Genomic DNA, 15,810 nt, shown 5'->3' on the forward strand with positions numbered 1-15,810 from the left:
GGCCAGACAATGTGATAAGTTTTATGCAATTATGATTCTGATATATGCAAGGAGTATGGCGTCACCCAGGCTCAATGTTCTTAGCCCCCCCACCGAGTTCAAGATCAAAATCAAAATATTCTTAGCCATATGACCTCACGCACGATAAAGTTTAGGATTAATTTTAAGATTAATTTTTGGATTGCAGTAGCTTAATCTATAAATCCAAGTGTAACAATTTGTGTTATTGAGTTTGGGATCACAAAATATGTTACGAACATTACCGTATGAAAGTTTGATTATATATTATACAATTGCCTGCACATTTTTGTTTCACCCTCAATTTCTGCTTATTTTGTTGAATTTGCTCTGTTTTTTTTTGAAAAATCAGCCTCGATGTTCAATCTTACCTATATTTCAACAAGTCAAGAAAGTCTTTGAAGTAAGTTACGCAGTGAACAATCTGTAATCAGGGCTCAAAATAACGGCCGTGATATCTCCTGTCAAAGTGACCGCTCAACCTTATACATTAGCTCTGTCAAAATCGGTGTTTGTCCGGTCAAGAATCAAGACTCCCTGATTCTCCTATATATAGTGTATGTTAATAGTATCGTGCTTTTTAAGTATGGTAACCTTGATCATATGCAAGTCAAATTTAGGTGTAAAGTTGTTAAAATATCAATTATTCAATATATCAATATTATTTAAGTTCAGGTTAAAAAATCAATTAAAATATCGATTCGAAATAACGTGGAAAAACTCGCCCAATGGGCTCGTTTTCCCAGTGATTATTTCTCGTTCTCACAAACTCTTACGCGTTATATATATCTGTATAGAAACACGGAATATATGTTTTCTATTTCCTAATTGTAGAATGGATTTCTTGGATTTCTATGGATTCATTACGATATAATGCTAACTGTGTTATAAAGTTAGTCAGTAATATAAATAGGTCCAATTAAAGGTTTCTTTCGCAATTCTGGCTTTCGTTTCATCATCCAACTTTAGATATCCTCTGTAATAACACAATAAAACATTTTCAGACTCTTTCTTGAACTTTGCCTTGCACCCTTTGTCCAATTTCCAACACTTCATAAAATTATCAGGACCAATGGAACAGAAGCCATCTTTATAATTTTTCTCCACGTATTCGTTAGCTTCTTTAAACGCTTCAGGTATTCCCTCTTTTTTGATGTTTTTGACCAAACAAGGTTGTCCATTTTCTTCAGAGACTGCGTATCCTACGACCCAGCAACGAAAACTTTTATTCCCCATTGCAGGTAACAGGGGCGGATCTAGGATTTTTCAAACATAAGTCCAAATTGGGAAATTTTGAGAAAATTTTTCAAATCGGCAGATCGGAATTTTGATTATTTCAGCTCATTTTAGGGTTCATCACAATGCCCAGGAAAGACATACTAGATTCCGCTTATTAACAGAGCTGGCGAGGGTCATATTTCAAAACACACAACTTTCCCATATATTATCCCCTTATGATAGCAATAGTTGATTTAACACAAATTAAACAATATCCTCAAATAATATAAAGAGAAATATTCCATTGCTTCGCGTAAGATGCATTAGGCGTACAAGAACTTTACAAAACCATGCTAATCATAACAAACATAATATGCTATAAATAGACGCGAGTATTATAATATGCATCGCAAACTTCAGTATAATGCAAATTCTCAAACACTCTAGCGAGTGTTGAGTAAGTAGGCTTATCCATTCTAGTGCATTTTACGACAGGATAAGTTTTATAACCATAATATTATGAGCATAGGAACTACTAGGAAGATTATGATATATAAACTATATATTGATAATTGATCAGGTTACACAACAAAGCGGCATGAAATCAATAACTGTGAACGAACTTGTCGCATGCATGGAACACTCCTAAATCATTATATTTTTAGCTATATTGCTATATTTGTTATATTATATCCATGTTAAACGTTTCTCTTACCAACACAGTCTTAGTTTGCATGTTCAGCAGGGATATCGTGATTAATTCGGACCTCGTCTATTAAAGTCTAACATCAACACAGTTGCTCGCATGAAATCGCTGCTCCACGATAATGCTTATCAAGAGCCAGTTATCTTGTAAAATCCTGCTTCGAATGTCCGCGTATTAAAATAATTTTCTAACAATAAAGTTGTAATCGTTCGTATAACAGAATATTGGAAGTGGAGAGCCTGGCTTCGTTTAATAATAAATTTTGTAATTTTATCATTCTGAAGACAGAGCGATCGAACCCCGTTTAAACTTCAAGTCAGTCCGGCCACCCCGCATATCAGTCGAGATAAGTCCGGTAAATTCAAACTGACCAATCGCAATGCAAGAAATGGACTGATTTGGCCCCGTTAAGGTGCAAATCAGTCCGGCCACCCCACAAATCAGTCGAGATAAGTCCAAATGGCTTATCGACCAATCAAATAAGCCGGCTGACCCACCCGATTCTGCGAGTTTTTTGCGTTTTACCGCTGCTCTGGATGAAAGAATATTGCTTTTTTGAAACTGAACCCTTTAACTGGACTATGATTTTAATTCTTATTACAATCTTGAAGGGGTTAATTATTCATATTTCAAGATAAATTTGAATATTTAATTATCATTTTTACTGCCAAAAATACGTAAGTCGCGCGACTGACTGGACTTACCCTAGATCCGCCCCTGGCAGGTAAGTTGATTTCAAACTGAGAGTGTTAAAGAATTACCTAAATCATAATGAGGACTGAAAATTACATGCATTGCCTCACAGTCACACAGAGGCTGAGAACACACATTTATATTAAAATTATTATTGAATGAAAGGCCACGAGTATGCCAGATACGAACCAACTGAAAGTTGATAACTGGAACGTGATATAATCGGTCTTTAGAGTTTAGTAGAACAAGTGTACTTGACAAAACCAGATTAGCAGCGAATTTGTTTAGCATTTGGCTTTTGAAGCGATTTTATATAGCTCCAATTTTCTTTGTTTATGAACGTTGCGTGCATGCATGCATGGCTCAGTATATGATATAAAACACCGCGTCAAAACAGAGCAATTTAGTCGTATTTGACGTCATCAAGTTGAATATTAACCTGAGCACTGCAGAGTTGCCAGAAAAATAGGCCAAATATTATTAAATTATATCTTCCTGTTCTCAATTGTCAACGAGCAATCTTTTGTTTGCGTTTGATATAGGATGTTTACAACTGAAATGTATATATATATATATATATATATATATATATATATATATATATATATATATATATAAATCAGTATGAAGATAACAAGTATCGAGTTCGAAATCATGTAGGTATAGAGTGCTCAATACCGTATGGTAGAGCGGTTAATAACAAGAATGACAAACTGGTTTATTCCATTAAAACTTTATTACTACAAATTTGTTTCGTATGGCAAGCAAAGCTTACCACACTATAATAATATTTCATAGCGCTCATAAACGCGATCAGTTGTTACCTGACGAGTGTGGTAAGCTTTGCTTGCCATACGAAACAAATTTGTAGTAATAAAGTTTTAATGGAATAAACCAGTTTGTCATTCTGTTATATATATATTATATATAATAATATATTATAATATATATATATATAATATATAAATATAATATATATATATAAATATATAATATAATATATATATATATATATAATATAATATATATATTATATATATATATACAATTAAGTAAAGTATCCAAGAAGAAAGAGTGCTCGATATCAAAATTTAATAGAGCGATTAAAATAAAATCAAATATTACAAAATTTTGAATATATTGTTCGCTACACTTCGTACATGCATGTATATAGGCTATACAGTATACTCACCAATATATGAAATGCCCTTAGAGCAAGGTCTTGAGTTGAGATTATTACCCGTAGGGAAATATTTACAAATTTTCATTCATGTATTTAAATGTTTAATGTGATCATGCATACAGCAAATTGCATCAAAGAATATTTGTTTTTTTGTATAATCTATATACGTAATTGCTTTCGGAAGATTTTGTGAACAATAATCTCCTTCAAATGACGTAGCTATAACATTCTTCAAAGTCTTCAATGCAAACTGCCATGCAATGCATAATTTATGACAATGTACATTTTAATATCCCTCTCAAATGGTTTTGTCAGTAAGGTTATCAAACTTTGAAAACCGGGTTGGCTAAAATGTGTTCTGAGGAGGGCCAAAACACATTGATGCCTACCTAAGAACATCAACTGTATTGCTATTATATATGCTTTGAAAGGCAATTTTTGTATAAAAAAATTATGCAACGTTCCCTTTCTTCTCATTGCTTAGATCAGCGGGCTAAGTATATTTCAGCCCGGCAAATTTATCATTTTAGCTCGCAAAATACACCGCAATCCTCGCCAAATATGCCCTATATATAACCCAATAATATATCATAGGCGCATTGCTTCCAATAATGCATGGATATATTGTGCACCCACTATTATATACCAACATCCTGGGCTAAAATTCTAGCTATAACCATGTAAACAAATACAAATTTCTGGAGCCGGTTGTTCGAAAGACGTTTTCTTGAACAGCGGAACTCTGAGCTGAAATATTTTGATGCATGTCAATAGTTTTATTTTCAATGAAGGTACATGCATGGAAGTAGCTACATTTTCAATGCCGGGGTAAGATGCAGGTTCATGCAGACATTCCGGCAGAAGATATATATGAGTCATGAGAGTATTTTGAAACTTTAGTTTATCCATGCACTAGCTGCTTAAGCGAAACGTGTTTCGGATTGTTGATTCAAAGTCGATCAAAAAAAGTTGATGAGATCGAATGATATTTTGGCTCAGAAAGGATTAGTTTTTAGGTCTTTCAACAACCCTGCGTCAGTGCATGCACGCTTTGTTGATTAGGAATTCAAAAGTACATTCATATTTCGATTCATTTGGCGTCATGAGGAAATTTTATGCTTTTATCTGCCCACAGCAGACGTCAGAGTGGCCACATTTGTGCCCAATTTAAAGTTTAGCTGGTCATCAGACCACAAAATTTAACGATTATCGTCTTAAATTGGTACCAACATGGCGGACTTATAAAATAACATCCGTCTATAATCATTGATTAGAGTGTTGTGTACTTAACATTCCTATAGGAATATAACACGACAGTCACTACAACAGGATGTTTAATCGCCAACGCACAATGGTCATACCGTCATATATATAAAGTTTGTTTCATTTTGGTGGATATCATTTACTCCCGAAGTGACGAGATATAAAGGGGTGAGTTTTGGTTTTTATTCATATTTCATTTCTGCATCTGTTTGCAGCAATGATTTTTATTCATACTTCATATCTGCATTAAATTCATGTAATCATGTTGAATGTTGCAACTTGCGAATTAGGTTCTGTAGTTTAATTAAATCTAGCAATATTGTCGCATACACGTACGTGCATGATTATCGTGCATGATTATATATTATATGAATTAATATTGTGATGGTGCATGCTACTCCGGCTGAGTTACCAACCTTGGAAGCTGAAAAATTAGCTTGACCACGGTGTGAATCGATCCCAATACTTTCGGTATGCTTGCCCAATACTCCGGCCTCTAACTGAGCTATAGGTCGAGATGGTTCGAATATGTGATTTTTTGAAACTTAATCTAGTCCCTTCCATATCTGTGCGTCTTAAAGTGATAGTGGATAAGACCCAGGCCAGGTGTATGAGACGTATTGAATACTTCCCTTCTTTGGCCAATGTTGAGAAATAATAAAAAGTGTTAAACATTGTCGTAAATGATGAACTATATACGCTATGAGAGATTTGCACGGGTGCATGGATTTTGTGGTGTTATGTTGTTATATACTGATAACAACTTATGTTGTTATAATATACTGAATAATGTTTATATAAGAATGTACACATATTTCATCCGCGTACTGGAAATATACTTTTTAAGTGTTATATTTTATCGAAAGATATTCATGTCTGAACGAATGCAGCGTTAAAAACGACGATTTAGACATGACATGCAGTCATTCAGATCGAACTCTCTTTTAACATACAAAGTCGCTCTATTCCTTCTCCATCCATGTCCCATGCATAAATACATATAATTTGGTTGTGGCTCTTTTGCTTAATGTTGGGCCATGATATATTGATATTTATCGTAAGAATATGATAATAAAACTTTTTTTAAATGTTACGCGACGCTTAATTGCGTTTAGTTTTAATAATGATAATATAAGGGACTGATCATAAAGTAATTCACTAGGGAGGGGTGGAGGATAAATGAGATTTTAAGTATATATTTTCATAGCAACAAAAAACCTATAGAAAAATTTTCATAACCCCCTCCAATGTAAGTAAAAATTTTTATACCCCCCCCCCCTTCTTCCTTATTTTGTTTTTCCGTACCTAGTACTATAAAATTTTGGTACTCTTCTTGATATCCTGCTGTTTTTTTCGTATCCCTCTCAGAAGTGCTGTTATTTTTATGCACCCCCCCCCAGAATATCCTCCACACCCCCTAGTAAATACTTTATGACCAGTCCCTAATATCAGAAGAGTTAAAATCCATAAATAGGATTAGGAATTATGATTTGGCACAACATGGGATAAGTGATTAATCATTGCCACAACACGCCAGAATAAACAACATTCTCGACCACTCGTAAGCGTCAAGTACTTCTCTTTGCATGCATGACATTCCGTGGTAGGAGTTATAGGGTGGTAAAACTTTAAGTGTCAGTTATCTTGAGAAAAACTGTCATCTTCACATCACTAATCTCGTGCATGCCCTTGCATGGCTCCAATGTTGAGATAACTATAGGAACAATATAGGTTGAGCCTACTTAAACATAAGCTCTCGTGTCAATCATTCCAATAGAGACCTTAAGATGCACCAAATCTAGGTAACGATTGTGAAATATCAAGTATAATAGCTACTGTCTTAATTTTCCACAGTTTCACAACAGGAATAAAAATAATGGACTATTTTTGGTCCAAAACAAGTTGTGAGCTGTTTATGAAGCTAATTAAAACTGGGTTCCTAACACTACCGGCTGAATTCGTGTCACGTCCCCGTCATATAGATTAGGTGTATCTTAAGATCCCTGATAGTGAGTTTAAGATGCACCAAATCTACGACGCGGACGTATGTAAAACAAATTAAAACTGGTTTTCTATTTCCTAACACTAGAAGGAGCTTCTATGTCACGATTTGAGGCATTTTAAACTTGCTACTAGGGAGTTTACGATCTGCGACGGCACGCGGTCAGCTCGACGTCGATAGTCAATTGGTAGAAACACTCACTAAGGGCGCTTTCCTTTTTACGGTAATTTCCTTTATGCGGCCAGACCGGTTCGGTTGTGTTTTAGTGCAAACAGATTACTGGTATTTTAGAGTGTTTCAGCAACTCTGCATTCAAGTACATCGTTGTTTACATTTGCCTAACACGGAAAATTCACATTCACTGCTATTTTCGTAAGGAAATACTCTATTTTAATTCAAAATATGACCAGTCTGACCATTTTGACCGCTTGAAGAAAAGCGCCTAAGATGCACATTTGTTTTGAAATTTTAGACACGTTACGTGCCAGAAAGACGCAATGCCTCAGAAGCAACCCAAAGCTGATTTGAAAGATGAAAATGAAAATGTAGAGACGCTTAGAAAAGAAATCAATGCGCTTCCTGATGACTCATCCTCAAGTGAGGGTAAAATTCGAGACCTGCATGGCAGAATTCTTGATATCAAGAGCGATGTTAGTAAGAAACAATTACTGACAGAACTCAAGGCGTCTTCATATAAAGGATTGAGCCAAGAGCTGGGCCAAATGGTGAAGGAAGATGGCCTGATAATGGAAAGCCTTACCCTAGTTTTGAAATATTTGACGAAAAAGAACGAGCTCGCAGAATACTTGTTTCTAACACCATCGGACGTTGTCGAAGAGGATGGATTGGATCCCATCAGAAGAAGATTGGGTCCGAAGCTCGAAGTTCTCGGTGGGTTGCTTTCTGTGGGAATAGATGTCGACCAAGATTGGGTTGCAGAATTAGATAAAAAAAGCCCCATCTCGAAAAGTACTTGCTCGAATATCCATCGAGCAGTTGGATGACGTTTGTTCAGGAGCTACCAACCGGGAAATGGAGGACGTTAGTAAAATTGTGAGAGAAGCGGAATGGCAGTCTGTAGAGAAACCAAATGATGAGCAGAAACAAGCAAGTGCTGAAGGAGCCGACTCGAGTAATAAAGCTATTGATAAGGAAAAGTTGGAGGAAGCAAAAGCTCTCATGAACGATGCAAAAAAGATGGCGAAAGAAGAGTCTGAAGCTGCGAAGAAAGCAGTTAAAGAGAAGATGAGCGAAATTTCAAAACTTCTTCAACTTCCATCGGATTGGAATAAGAATGAAAACGAAAAAACCCCAGATGCATTGCTGAAAGAGTTGGATGGGATGATAGGTCTATTCAACAACGTTGTGGAGCCCAACGAGCCGTACAAAAGTGATCACGAGGTTGTACAAAAGGCAAGCGGCAGTCGTGCGTTGTGTGGTATTTACTTCTCGAAGTACAGGGCTTCTACCACTAGTGAAAGACCACTTATTATAATGCCTCCCAAAGTAATGCTATCCAGCCCGAATAATTCCCACCAAATTCGCTACATCAAGTTTTCGGAAAGCAGAGCTGCAGCAAATTATGTACAAACCGTGAAATCGTCCAGCACGAATGTTGGATTTAGTGTTGGAGGATTTTACGGACTGTTTGTCGGCGAGGTTAGTGGTGGCTACGGTAGCAGTCATGAAGAAACCAGCCAAAGCTCGAGAAAAACAACAACAAGTCATGCTTCGGTTGTCCAGTATATTTGGACTGCATGTAAAACATTCAGAATTGAACAGGAACAGTTTATTTTATCCGTAAGCGCAAGAAAACACGCTAAGATGTTGGCGAAAGCCATTACTGATGAGCAAAAACAAATGCCCACCGAAGACGAAGGGAAAAGACGAAGCACAGAAATTGCCAAGAGCTTTTTACAACGTTACGGAAGTCATTTGCCTGCAGGCCTTCACACACTTGGTGGGATTCTCTTCCGCATTGTCGATGCCCAAAGCGAAGGTGAGATAAGCACTTACAAACTTACAGAAAAGTCGGCACAACAACTGCAGACCCAATTGTCATTTGGATTTCTCGGTGGGGCCTTCGGTATTGGAGGAAGCGTGAGTGCAGAGCATACCAGCGGCGAGGGGAAAATGTCTGCTGAGGAAGAAAAGGAGGAGAAAATCTCGTATACATTTTCATCGCAGGCAATGGGTCCGCCAGCGACGGATCCGGCTACGTTCATGAAACTACTTCAGAACAATTCCACCTGGGCATTGATCGACCGTGGTAGTCCTGAAGCGTATATTCCTGTCTGGGAGATGATAGAGGATCTCGGCACAGAGTTTAAAGCCGCGGCCGAAGTTCTACGACGCGTATGGAGTGAGAAAGAGAAGAGATTGAAGAAAGAAAGCAGACGAATTGGTAAACAGTTGGCGAAAATTGTCGAAAAAGATGTAGAGATTCGTACTAAAAAGTCTTTGGAAAAGGTTTGTATTCTGTTTCATGTTACAGGTGTCGGTTGTATACAAAAGCTGGATATATAGCACTTTCCAACGAATAGTGTTTTCCAGTCAGTCCAAAATTGCCCGTTTATTGGTATAACTTTGATTAAACAGCCTCGTACCCAGGCGCTTTAATAGTACAATATATAACGTTGCATTCAGTTATTATAGAGGTGGGCTGAAAAAAGGGCGCGGGTGCTTGGGTTTGTTTTGTTTAGCGAGGTTTGTCAAAACCACTCCATCAGGGCTCTCACAGGGCGTTTCAGCTGCTGTAATATGAAAAATCTGTAATATGAACAATCATGATCTTAACTCAACCAGGGTATCTCGGGATCTTGGGGGGGGGGGGTGTTACCAGATCAGGGAATCCCTGGCACCAGAGATCACATAAACAGCTATTCTTCAGGGATCAACTGAACGTTTGTATTTTGTTGATTTTAGGACCTGGATAAAGTGACTTTTGGATATTTACCGGAAAACGGCGCTCAGTTGATCGATAACACGATTTCAATGATTAATTTAAGTCGTGAAGAGGCCTTCGCTATAGCCCAGGATAATGTAAACACAGATCCCCGTTATCGCGTTTCTGCTGTTTCTTTATGTTCTGATGGAAAATTCATGGTAAGAAGTTGGCTGGCCTCAGAGGACGCTGAAATGACATTCGAAAGTAAAAAAGGCGTGCACGAGTTGATTTACAGTGAAATAATATTCAAATGGAAGAGCAATATTCCTAAGAAATAGTGGGCTAAGTTGAACGTTGTCTACACGAATAGTTTTTGTTTGAACCGAGCGTCGTAAAATTTTTCATTAAAGACCGTTAACAACACTTGTTATTTACCCATGCTAGTGAAGGTAGTTGGCGAATTTACAAAAATCGCTAGTGTAATATTATTGCATCATAATATAATGCATAGACAACTAACTGACTGAAATGTGGTACTTCAGGTAAGACCTGCACGGACAGAACTGAGTTATCATTTCATTTCTAATAAATTCAGCATACTCGTAACTTTTAAGTAAACTATTTCTCTGTTACTTATAATAGACCTTATGCATAATGACGTAACAAGCCGTGACACCTGCAGGGAATTCTGGACTTTTGTTAGTCACGGCGGGAAATTTTGAAGTTTGAAATTTTTGTCGTGACTACTAATCAGAATTCCCTGCAGCGTTACGGCTTGATACGTCATTATATATGCATAAGGTCTATTGTATATATACAGAAATACTTGTTTATATTGTAAAATGCATGCATGGAAATTAAATTTTGGTGTTTGGCATAGATAACATGTACGCAAAAAAGGTTTGCGTTGACAAAGTAAAGTTAGTGGAAGACCTCAACATGCATTTGTATATGTTATCAATAAGAAATAAAATTAAACAAATATAGTAATTATGTTAGAGAATCGCCAAATTGTTTTCCTTCTGCGTGATTTTGATCTTGTATCTGATAAACCATGAATAGGTTCCACACTTGCATGTCTTTTAAAATTAAATTGGCGGTAATCTAGAAGCAGTTATATTTAGGTGCATGCTGTAATATAAATAGATGGGCAACGATTACTTCTAATATTTGCAATCATTTGTATAACGTAGACGATAAAAGCATTCCAATTCTGTTCTGATTAATCACATATATGCATGACAACCGATTAATTAAAATCTCGTAAAAACGTTCATGTACGGATCACAATTCCTGCAATGGAACACCAACTGGTATTGTTCCGCAGAACAATAGAATACATATATATATATATATATTTTTTTTTATTTATATATATGTACGCACCGCTCGCGTAACCAATCAGATTGCAGGAAATGCTAAAATATGAATTCGGACCGCAAGGAAAAAAATAAATGATGTTATTTACTTGCTGCGAGGTCCGGATGGAAAAATATTTTCTATACCTCGGGGAAATGTTTTCTTTCCGGACCGACCAAAACGGTAAAATTAATAATATTTTTATTTTTTTACAAAATGCGGCGTTCGGTCATATTATAATTGTAGACTTTTTTATAGTTAGACTCAGCAGTGGCGACAAAAACATAAGCAAATGAACACTTCATTCCGTTTTATCGTGAACTTCAATCAGTTATCGTGATAATTATTTGGTCCATATACATTTTAAAATAAAAAAGTCAAAAGTTTGCAAATAAATCTTTGGAAAAACAAAAAAATACGCTTTAATTCGCTCAAGCATACCGAAATATAGGATTCCGGTCCGTGGTCAAATATCGTAAAATTCCACCCGCTGCTACAGCCAATCAGATTGCTGGAAAGGCTAGGATTCCGCCCGCTGCTGCAGCCAATCAGATTGTTGGAAAGAATAGGATTCAGCCCGCTGCAGATTTGTAAAAAAATATTGAATAACTTTAAAAAGTTCAATTTTTCTTCTGAATTCTGCAATCTTTTGTCAGCTCATTATACACGTCTGAAAGCCTCTCTCCTCCGCAGAGGCTTCGAATGCAGATGCGCTAGATTTTTAAAGATGACCCTAGATTTTTAAAGATGACCGATCTTTTCACTCACCAAATTTGAAGTCTAAATATGAAGAATCGCCAATTATCTTACCAATTTCCGCGGTGTCATCTGGCATCCTTCAATATATTATAATCACTTTGTCGGTTTGTCCTCAACTTATAAACATGCATAATTATATGTAAGAACATAAATATAGATGATAGCAATAGCATATATTCGGCACAGTCATTGGTTAGTTTTGGTTAACTTAGGGTGATCCAAAGGAAAGGAAACATGTTCATCCAGTAGCGGGCGGTAGTTCTATCTGGTACGCTGGTAGTTACAGCGCAGAAACAAAACCTGTAGTCTATATTCATCCAGGCTGCATGTTTACGCCACGAATACAGTTTTTCAAATTGCGTTTTATTACAACATAAAATAAGGTTAATTACAATGTATTTTTTCGCCTCATTTATTTTCCTTAAATTATTCGCGAGTGATTTTTAATAATATACACGTCTGTATGGTTTAGAAGCGTTTATATAGGTTCCTCTACAGGACATCCGTTTCCGTTTCCAGGATATCAGGTGTTTCCTCGCTCTTCACAACTCCCATTGTATTCTCGATACCTTTATTAGCGGAAGGACAGTACTTGTTCGCCCATGTGCAGATGTTTTTGAAAACTCTGAAATCCTAAACGTATATAAACATATATATAAACATTTTAATTAATTGCCCGCCGGAAAGTACTGGATAACTTTGAAGAACTTGATCATCAAACTATAGTAAACGTGCACCGCAGAAATTCCTGTTTATTGAGTTTCAACCCAAAAATCTAATCACTGGTTCACAACTGTGTGTTTCTGTATCGCTAACAAAGAGAAAAATATTGAATAACTTTAAAAAGTTCAATTTTTTTTCTGAATACGCATTCTGCAATCTTTTGACAAGTCATTATATTTTTGACAGCTGTAAAATGGCCATTTTGAGGCTTAAAGTATACACAAAGTTATTAATTCAGACGATTCGTTTTTGCCGTGTGCAAGCTTCAAATCTTTTGTGCAAGACATATTTTGTTGAGTATTTATAAATCTTTTTTCTCACCAAGTTTGAAGTCTAAGAATTGCGAATTGTTTAAGTTAAGAAGTCTTATCAATTTCCGCGGTCACTATAGTACCGAGAACCTTATTTCACTCACATAGCTACCCACATAGCTACTCCTAAGTTCTACCAGTAAACTATGATATTATTAACTAAGATGGGGGTAAAAAGTGAGGTAAAATGCAAGAAAACGCGCCTATCATTTACTATATGTTCTATATTATATTATATTATGTTTTCATGTTTTTATAATTCTTTATTTGTCTTTAAAGTGCTAATTTAAATATTCAATTTCCACGCTGCATGAATAGCATTTTTGAATAGCTTCAATTTGATATACGACTCAACATTGGTGTCATGTATATATATACTTTAGCTAAAACCCAGATATATACTGATAGTTGCGTGTTTATCTTCAATTATCACTTCAGTTATGTTATGATCTATTATATATTAGAAGTAACTGACTCCCGTTACACTGGACTGTTCTACATATCCCATTTTTCTTCTCCGTAAGAAAATGCGAAAGGTGTTACACATGTATGTAATGAGAACTTATGCACGCTGATGGGAAACACAACATCTGCCTGTCGGCGACGTTTATACGTTTATTAATACGCTGCTTGACATGGATCCAATAAGCTATTTGTCTCTTAATTACTAGGAAATGAGGGAATGTAATAATCAAGCGGTAATTTGGCGCGTTTTCGTAGTGTAGCTGATGATATATGCATGATTTGGAGATATATATCGAATAATGAATGTCAAACGTCTTTAGCATGCATGTGATTAACAAAACATTTTAATAAAAGCTCATTGGATGCAGAGACAATTTCGCCTCCTGTTGATACTTGATAAAGAAAGTTGTCCGAATTTCGGCAGCCATAAACATTCGTCTAGATCAAGTATAGTATTAGGAAGCCATGCAAAGGCCAAAACCTTGCTCTAATCGACGGTGAAAGTTAAAATCGAACTGACGATTAAAGAATATTCCATATCACTTATTCATAGTTATTGTCAAGATTTAATCTTTGTCGTAATCTTGAAGCATTGGCTTAGGAGGGCGAGCGACATTGTGTTTTTCTAATTAATGTATGGTGTTCATATAATATTTGCACTAGGATTAAGATCTTAAAAACGTGACCGATATATCCCGCATCTGACAGCGATCTATCAGGATAACTGCACATACATGGAACCGCACAAAAAATTCGATTCCTGAGAGAATTTTTCTGAAGCTGTTAGATTAGTTCAAACCATCGCAATATACAATCAATAGATTAATGACGATGTTGATTTTGGAATTTCTATCTTGAATTTAGTATTATCTATCATCTACGCTTAGTTTTTGGTATATAATAACCGCAAAATGTAATAGTCTAAATAAAGGTTTTCAATTTTTTTACACGCAGTTAGAGGCCATATAATCTGCTACCGATGTCGCCTAGTCCACTATAATCAATTGCTTTTTAAATATGCAATGTTTAAAAACGCGCATCGTACCGGTATATTCACTTACAAATAAAAGTATGAAATCTCGCAGATATTTCTCTGACATTTATTTGATATCGTTAAGGGATCGACGTATTCTGGTGCCCCAGAATGAGACGATAATCATTGAACGAATTTCATGCATGTTGATTCTTGTTAATTTTCCGCGAAATATATTTTGATGTGCACTTTACTATATGTCGAGTCTGTTGTCTGCTAGAGATAGGTCAAAGGCAGGCATAAGCCTGATTAAGTTATGCCATTGCATTTATTGCACTGCCTCAGAAATCACCTGTTATTTGCAAATTAAAGAAACACTATTTACGGAATATTGAGCTGCAAACTTCACTCTAACACTTGTTACAAAAGAGATTTCTTAAGTGTTTTTTTTATTAATTATAGGGCAGAGGTCGATAACATCGTTACTTGAAAATGTTTTTTAAATGAGAATGTTTTTCATCTGAAACAAGTTGTTGAACTATTTTTTTACAGCCACAGTGCAAAGTTTGAATTGCAACGCGTGAATTTTGAGACAATTATTTCGAGAGTATAAATGCTAGATGTATAAAGTTGGACCATAAATTGTACTGCAAAACTAAGTTAGTTTGGGGCAAAACTAAGTTAGTTTGGGGTTTAAAATTTTAGAAGTGGCGTTTGGTGCGCGATGTAAACTACAAGTGTCCATCCGAAAGTATAAGGACAAGCAAATAAATGGTCATGGGAAAAAAAGCGGGATTTAACGGGAATCATAATAAAGGAACCGTAAAGACTAAAGAATATAGAGACGAGTGACGAACAAATGAGTTAGAAAACGAACAAATAAGTAAAAAAAAAGAGCATTTTCGAATGGATAAAAAAAATAACACAAACAAAACAAGAAATATTAACGAAGGAATAAGTAATAAATAGAACTTACAAAATAGTTGAAAAATTAAAAAATAGGTGAATTAGCATTGATCGTGATATTACTCCCTTACCTTGTTGACTAAGCCCCTTTTTCTGCCTCTCATGCCAATATTTCCCGCGCCAGCAGTAAACGCTTCAACATCGTAAGATATGACCAGGAATACCAGGAAAAGACAAAGTATTTTTACGGACATTTTGTGATATATTCTATTCTATTTGCACGATTTTTTCTTCAAGCTCTTCGTCCAACTGTCTCGCAATTTCGTTTGATTCTCCGGGCTGTT

The 15,810-nt window shown here is 35.9% G+C and overlaps 1 pseudogene; it reads left to right on the forward strand.

The window, feature by feature from the left end:
• Nucleotides 1-5,217: 5,217 nt before the first annotated feature.
• On the forward strand, nt 5,218-10,622 carry LOC114516695 (annotated as a pseudogene).
• Nucleotides 10,623-15,810: the final 5,188 nt, after the last annotated feature.

Source organism: Dendronephthya gigantea, unplaced genomic scaffold, assembly GCF_004324835.1.
Source record: "Dendronephthya gigantea isolate DGI-Jeju-01 unplaced genomic scaffold, DenGig_1.0 000006F, whole genome shotgun sequence".
Lineage (NCBI taxonomy): Eukaryota > Metazoa > Cnidaria > Anthozoa > Malacalcyonacea > Nephtheidae > Dendronephthya > Dendronephthya gigantea.